The sequence below is a fragment of the Pavona decussata genome, unplaced genomic scaffold (assembly GCF_977016875.1).
Source record: "Pavona decussata unplaced genomic scaffold, jaPavDecu1.1 SCAFFOLD_11, whole genome shotgun sequence".
Classification (NCBI taxonomy): Eukaryota; Metazoa; Cnidaria; class Anthozoa; order Scleractinia; family Agariciidae; genus Pavona; species Pavona decussata.
The window spans coordinates 1,935,001-1,942,500 of record NW_028145434.1 but is presented as its reverse complement, the minus strand read 5'-3'; the positions used below and the strand labels follow the sequence as shown (position 1 = coordinate 1,942,500).

At 37.7% G+C, this 7,500-nt stretch overlaps 1 protein-coding gene and 1 non-coding gene across 8 annotated transcripts in view; one reads left to right on the top strand and one right to left on the bottom strand.

Moving 5' to 3' along the window:
* Nucleotides 1-7,500, bottom strand: part of LOC146488159 (uncharacterized) — a 538,028-nt gene that overhangs the window by 452,407 nt on the left and 78,121 nt on the right. The window lies entirely within an intron of this gene.
* Nucleotides 323-396, top strand: Trnas-aga (transfer RNA serine (anticodon AGA)). Its single transcript has one exon. It is a non-coding gene; the product is annotated as a tRNA-Ser (tRNA).

Genomic DNA, 7,500 nt, shown 5'->3' with positions numbered 1-7,500 from the left:
TCACGCGGAACTGCTAAAAGTTGTTAACTATATGTATGTCTTAGAAACACACAGAAGTAAATCTCCTTTTTGTAGATGGTACTTTGTTTAAAGTGAAGCGCTCATTTGTTGAGCTATTACATGTAATCTTATCCCAGTCGTATGTCTATAATGTTGGACAATTTTAGCTGATTTATTTCCGTGTTCCATGTTAATAATTAAAAGGTTTTGGGTAAGAGAGGTTTCAATGACCTTTTTGCCTTAAAATTGAAATTACTAACGGACAAACAACAACAAGGTATCAAATGTGAATAAGGGAGAAACGACCCCTGTTCACCATAGAGTCTCCAGTAGCTCAGTGGTTAGAGCATCCGACTAGATCACGGAGGGTCGTGGGTTCAAATCCCATCTGGGACTCAGATTTTTTTCCGAGTCTTCGTTTCTCCCTTATTCACATTTGATAAAATTGAAATTGCTTCAAATAAGCCTATTTTTGGCACAGAGACATGTTATCGTGTAAGACACTTAGTTGTCTGTTTAATGTTTGCGTGAAATGCTAAACCAACGAGAAGTACTGAGATTGTTACAGTCAACTCTCGCCTCTCGGACACCTCGCTTTTACATACACCCTGGTAATACGGACAGCAGCTTAATCCCCGGCAAAAATAATTTACAGATGTTTTACTGAGACAAATTCCCGCTAGGACGGACTCTCATATTAAGGACACCAACTTGCGGTCTCGAGCGTGTCCGCAATAAAGGGAGTTGACTGTACTTTTCTAGAAAATGCAAGAAATCTACGGAAAGAAGGTATGGACCCTTGACTTTTTTTGTTTCTGTCTCTTCTGTGTAGGTTAAACGGATTTTCTTGCACTCCCCCTCCTTCTTCTGCACTTTCTGTGCTCGCAAACAAGTCATATACAAGAGTTTTGTTTCTGCAGCCTATGTATCAGCTTGTTTATAAAAGTTATTATTTTTTTGTTTTCACTTAAAAAGGGTTCAGTTAACTGACTCACTAATTTGATCAACTGGTACGTACAGGCAAATGGAAGATACCTTTATTTATTTATTTATTTATTTTATTTTTTTTTTTATCAGGCATGGTTAGCAATTTTTATAAATGGCCAAAATAATATTAGTATAGGTAATCAAACGGTGATGAGTGAAATTAAGGAATGCTTTTAGATATTATGTGATCAATAATCATAAACATTTGCCAGGTTTGGAGCATCTTTACTTTAACAGAGTGAAACATCTACAGCAACCTGTTCCAGAAGACTGGTAGTTAATTTTGCAGAGAAGGCTATTGCAAGACTTAATGGAATTGCAATGCTCTTTGAAGGTCATGTGACCTGTCTTGCTAGAATTCAGTATAGAATATCCAAAATGAAATATCGCCTGTACATTGCCTTGATAGCTAAAATAAAAACTAAAATAAATACTAAATACACGTAAAATCACGGTTATTGGCGTTCTTACTTCTTCAACTTTTTCTCTTTTTGTATGTATTGTAAGCAGGTTGTAGCAATGACAGAAAAATAAATAATTTGAATAATATATTACAAGAGGTTCAGTTTTTTAGATCCCGGCTCAGAATAAGCAACTCTCTTTTTTGTATGTCAGTCCCATCCTCGGAGACCCACGGAGAGAGAGTGGGAAAAAGAGTGGGTCGGTATCGATACCAAATATTCAATATCGTAGATGTTAGGTTTCCCAAAAAATTCGATACTCGCGATACCAATACCTTTCGATACTACTCACGCGACCACTCCGAAGGAAAAAAAAACAGACATTTATATTGCCCACTGCATTCAGGGAAATTCCTTCCTCAATGAGGTGTAATTTTTGGTAATTCCAAGAATTTTACTGTCTTCTGGTACAAAAATTAATACTTTTTCTATTTGTTTATACGCTGTTAATATGGAGTATCTTATACTAGCAGCTTGCGCATTTTGTTTACTGTTTTTACTTTTTCCCTTCCCTCTTATCTACCCCTGGGCCTCCGATGATGCTAACTATGCAGTATCAGAAAGCGAATGTGATCGATATTTTTATTTAACAGTTGTATCAGTTTTTCATTTGAAAATTTGAAAACAAACACTACCGTTTTCTTAACGTTAGAATGTTTTCAAAGGACACTTAATAGTAAGGAAGATTATTCTTCTAAAAAATAGAATATTAGCCATTAGACAGCAGTGCAGGAGTAATTCTCGCTAACAAAGTGTAACGATTGATTGACTATAATTACAGTTATTATGATGAGTGATTTTGCAATAAATACCATTTTGACTCTTGCTTTCCCATACTGTTTTGTTAGTTTTTGGACTTAAAAAAAAATAAAATAAAGGTTGTGCTTGTAGGACCATTATCAGTAGCTGGGCACAGCTTGTGCAAACGTTTATATATCACGCGAGTTTTAGAGGTCACTTCTAAGCTTGTGTGGACCCCAGTCATGGGCAAAGGTTATGTAAGCCCGGTTTTTCTTTTCCTTATTATTTTCACTGTTAATGCATTAGGTATACATGCACACTGCGTGGAATACAAAATACGGTGCTATGAGTCTGTATACATCACGTGTACGGAGACATATACTGAAGTATAAAGACACCGGCATATAAGGCCTGTGTAATGACGAGTATACATGTACGTTTGATTGGATATGGTTATGTACACCTAATCCTGGTACAAATGTATACGATCCTTACATTTTGTAGGCAAACCCTAACGTAAAAAGTAAAGTAAAGTAATATTTTTAATGTCAATAACACGGGGAGTGCTTGCACCATCTTCCGAGCCAGAGGCTCATGATAAAATGCTTGACAATAATCCAGATCGAATTGGAATTTGAAAATGTCGATTTTTGAGGAGCAGGGAAAACCGGAGTACCCGGAGAAAATCCAATAACAACAACAACAACAACAATGTATTATAAGAGAAGACTTATTACAATATTAGATACCCACAATTAGAACCTGTGCCACGTTGGTGGGACGCGAGTGCAGTCGTCATTTGATCTGCGTTAGCTGACAGCGAAAGTTTCGTTTCATAGCAGTTTTGAACTTATCATTCCTAAAAGCGTTCACTAAAGGATTCAAACATGAATAGGTTTTTTCTTTCTGGAAACGGCATATTAGAGTCTAAAATTCACTCGTGTGGCCGCCATTTTGAAAGGAAGCCCTTTCTTTCTGGCCGCAGACGGTGGCTATATGACGTCACACAGGTAGGGATGCGACGGTTCCCTCCCACGTGACTGGTTCGGTTCCCGCCGAGGTAAAAGATTTTTCTTTTCATCTTGTGGTTCATTTTCTTATTAGGGTGAACGCCCAGGAAGGTTTTCATGGTTTCACTAAGGTTTACTATGCATTGAACATAAACTACAGAATTAAATCTCCAATCCCCCATTTATGTCCTCAGTACTAGCAGGACGTTCATTATTTGTACCCTTCAGAACAAAATTATACAATGCCAGAAATTTGGTCCATCAGAGGTGGTAAATCTGATAGGTAAATGGCACAGGTCTTGTAATTCGTCTCGTAAACTTTCCTTCGGATTTGGAATGCGAAATCTTTGTTCCACCGTGACATCTGTCTCTGTGTCAAGTTTGAAGAGAAGCTGCCTTTTTAAGTGCTGTCTTGAACGAAATTTGCGTAGTCATAATTTGATTGTGTGTCCCTATGTCACCCATTGATTATGATGAATAGTCCCCATATCACCTCAATATTAACTGTTTGCTGGCCGTCTCCTTTTTGCTACCCCAATGTTTCAATTGAAAACCGGAGAACTACCCCCACTTACTACAGTAAGAGGCCTTAATGTGTTTATTGAATTACTGACAAAACTTGGTAAATAGCCGACGATGCTTACACGCACAGTTCGCAGGTACGTTCATACTAGTTCCTAAAGGTTCACCGTTTGTTAGGTTTGGTCGAAATAATTTACCCGTCATTTCCTAGCTAAAGCTTCCTTTTGGAGAAAAGAAAAGAACTGACCACCCGTCAGTTTAGTTACGAAAGAAGGTCTCGTGCCTTCAACTTACCAAACCGAAAAATGAGCTATTTACCTAAAATATACGATCACAGTTCTTCTTTTGCACATCTATATTTGAGTTTAACCACTATGCTGGATGTTTACCCCAGCGGAGGCGAGGTACACCCCTAAAACAGCAATATAGCTATGTCCGGTGCCAATTTTTGGTCGGGTATAGATTTTTTTGACCTGGAATTGGGTATGGTTTGCACGAGTAAAATAGGGTTGGAAGGCCTACAGGGGCAGCATAACTCATAGTTATTTGTTTTCCGCTTTCATCTCGATCTTTTCTATATTTATTGTAACGGGTTAACATGATTTACACTTGGAGGGTCTGCAGTGTCTAAAATAGGGTATCGATGCAAGGTTCTGGTCTGAAATAAGGTAAAGGTTTCAAGAAGCGCGCCACACACACCCAGCCACTCATCCAGCCAAATTTTTGGGGAGTAGCCACGCTGCGGATGTTTGTCGCATGAAACTTGTTTAACGGCCTAGTTGCAACGGGTCTCCTGAAGCTTAGAGGTAAATCACCCGAACTAGTAATAGGAAGGTTATAGGTTCGATTCCTTTTGAAAAAGCTCGGATTTCGTTTTGCCAAGTACGCCTAGCCTTTGTCAGTGACTGAATAACACAGCATTCTCATTTATTTACCAGGCGTTAAATATACTATCACATTCGTTGCACTCCGCATGTAACAAATGATACATGGTTGGCAACAGAAGACGAGACAGGGAAGAGTGAACCCCACATACATACAAAGGACTCTATCAATGATATCAACTTTGTATGTCTACTTTTAGTATAGGATAAACCCGCATTGTTCTTTAGAGGACAATCCCTCGCTAGATAGTTTAAAGCGGCATACAATTTGAGAATTCTGGCAGCTTTGTTGAACTGTTTAGTGGCCGCGTTTAAGTCAAGGTTCACAAAGTAAATATTGTTCTTTAACAACTGTAATGGATTTCCTAGTTTAATGTGCAGAAAGAAGACCTTGCAGTTCCCAGTGACTTTCAGTTAAATTTTGCTAAGTAAAATTAAGGTGTTGTTTGAGGACAGGATGCGACACAAACAAACGGATTTGTGATTACACAAGTTTAACCTCACCTAAATTTCTTGGAGATCTCTAGAACTCGAACCATGCAGGAATGAAGCTAAAGTGTGACGACTTGTCGTGCAATGAATTAAACTTCTGATTACCCTCAAAAATTGACCTTTCATCAATCTCTTTACGGATCTCTTATTGTGACTGGCCAATTTTAAGCTAGGAGAAAGTAGCTGCCCCTCTACAAAAGGATATGCGACCAAGTTTAGTTAAAAAATCGCAACAATAATTCCGCCTGTCTTTTACACACGGTTGAAATGCGACAACCTCTCTTGACTGTCACATCTGATCTCTAGACAGTGGATAAAAATAATTTACATAATATGCTTCGGAAAGTAATAGTAAATTGAAAATAAATATCAAGGGGCAGCAGAGGGGTTTGGATCTCTCCTATCATGAAAGAGGGCGACAACAGCAGTTATTGTAATCAATGCATTTTTGCTAGTTACTGTCAACAACAGTTTATTTGTATTGGTATCTATTAAAAAAGTATTTCATTAGACAAAAAGCTTGATAAATCACGTTGATAATGATACAGCAATAATAAAATAAAAGAGATAAATTAATTAATTAATTAATTAATTAACAATTAGGTTGTTTCCTGGAAAGCTAGAATTGAAATTAAAATTGCTATGAACAAAGAACGTTTTCCGTTTACACAAATGTAAATTGCTGGTAATAAAAGAAGTGAAATTGGTTTGCTAGTGGTATTAGTTTCTAAGCGAGCTTAGATTTCTTATCTACCCCTCGCTGTTGTTATTTTTGTTCTCTTCTGATCTATACATATTTCCTTTACTTAATTTTTTACATTTGCGACAAAAGTTAGAGAGTAATTGTGGCTACTGCATTAACACTTTGAGAATCGGAGCGATAGATTTGTTAACAGAGGGATGCACAATCACGTTTACGGGAAATGGCAAACGTGAAGTTCGCCAAGACGTCTTCTTGATAAGATGAGTACATGGATGGAAAACAAGCTTGAACTTTGATGCTAACGTAAACCATCATTTTACTGAAAAACTAAAAACGGCGAGCGACAAATAAAGAATAAAGATGGTCACGTGGTCATTTCTGCCGTTTTGCCGTAAACGTAATTCTAATTCTCTATTGTCTTGTGCTACGTACAATACGGAAAATATTTATTTAGGTTTATCTAATTAGATAAGCTAGTTAAAATGGAGCCTTGACTTACAGTAATCGCATAGGAAATTTTATTAATAGTAACCCTATAATACACAGAAAAGTTCGAAGAATATTTATACTTCAATTCATTAATAATATTAACAGCCCTTATATTGTTAGACAGGCTATCAAACGTGTGTGCACCGCTCTATCAGAAGTTTCCCTGCTATTTCGATGCTTTTTTCAAGAGGCAAACGCAACAAATCACGGTTTCTAGTACCGCGTTCCTGTTCCTTTTCTTGCAGCTGGCTAAGTTGTTTACCTGCAGTGGTGGTCCATTCTACTCATTTCATCCCACAGCAGGTTTGGTGATTCTAAAGCGAAGCAATATTTGTCTATGTTCACCATCAATTTAATTCCATTTTGTAATTCACCGTCAAATGCTGGCATTTCCTTTAAAATAGGAACATTTTGGACTGAAGAGGAGAACTACACGAAACAAGCTATTTGTCCCAAATTATGAGTCAAAACTGGCTACAAACTACTGCTCCTCAAGTGAAATCGAACAAGCCTGTCCACAGGAGCCTTGCTGCTAAGTAGGTCCTGAAAACTTAATTGTCACCGGTATGGACTTAAGTACCTTTTTACTGTGATGAACGTAGGGTCCACATCCTGATGACTTAAGGGGGCTCGCAAAAATTGTTCTGGTATTGGGTTCAATCTTTTCATACTCCACTATCCTTCCAACCTATGATTAAGGACAGTGCCTACTTTTGTTATTGCGCATACGCTCTGCGCATCTCGAGATACTCTTGTTAGCCAGTATAGGTAGTGCCTACTAACACAGGGATATTTTTGCGTGGTTTAAAACTATGCGGAGTAAGCAGAACTTAGCAACTGCTTTTATATCCAAAAAGAAAATTGTGGGTAATGACGCATTTTCAGAGATAACAAAGCTTCAATTTTGAAAAAAAAAAAAAAACGCCATACCTTGCCTTGTATTTTACTACTTTTCTGTAAGTTTCGAAGCAACAGCTGTTACCATAGGAACTGCGACGCAAAGCACTTCTTTTAAAATACGTCATTCACGCCTTGCAATAAAACATCTTATGGCCTGGAGATGAGCTTCGGGTAGGACGGGTGTTTCCGAGCTCCGTCTCTCGAGAGTGGAAAAAATTGTTTTTTTTGTTTAATTAACGTTCTACTGGCAGGTTATGTCGATAAAAACTAGAAGTAAGAAAGGTGAAGAAGAAATAATGAGCGCTGGAGAT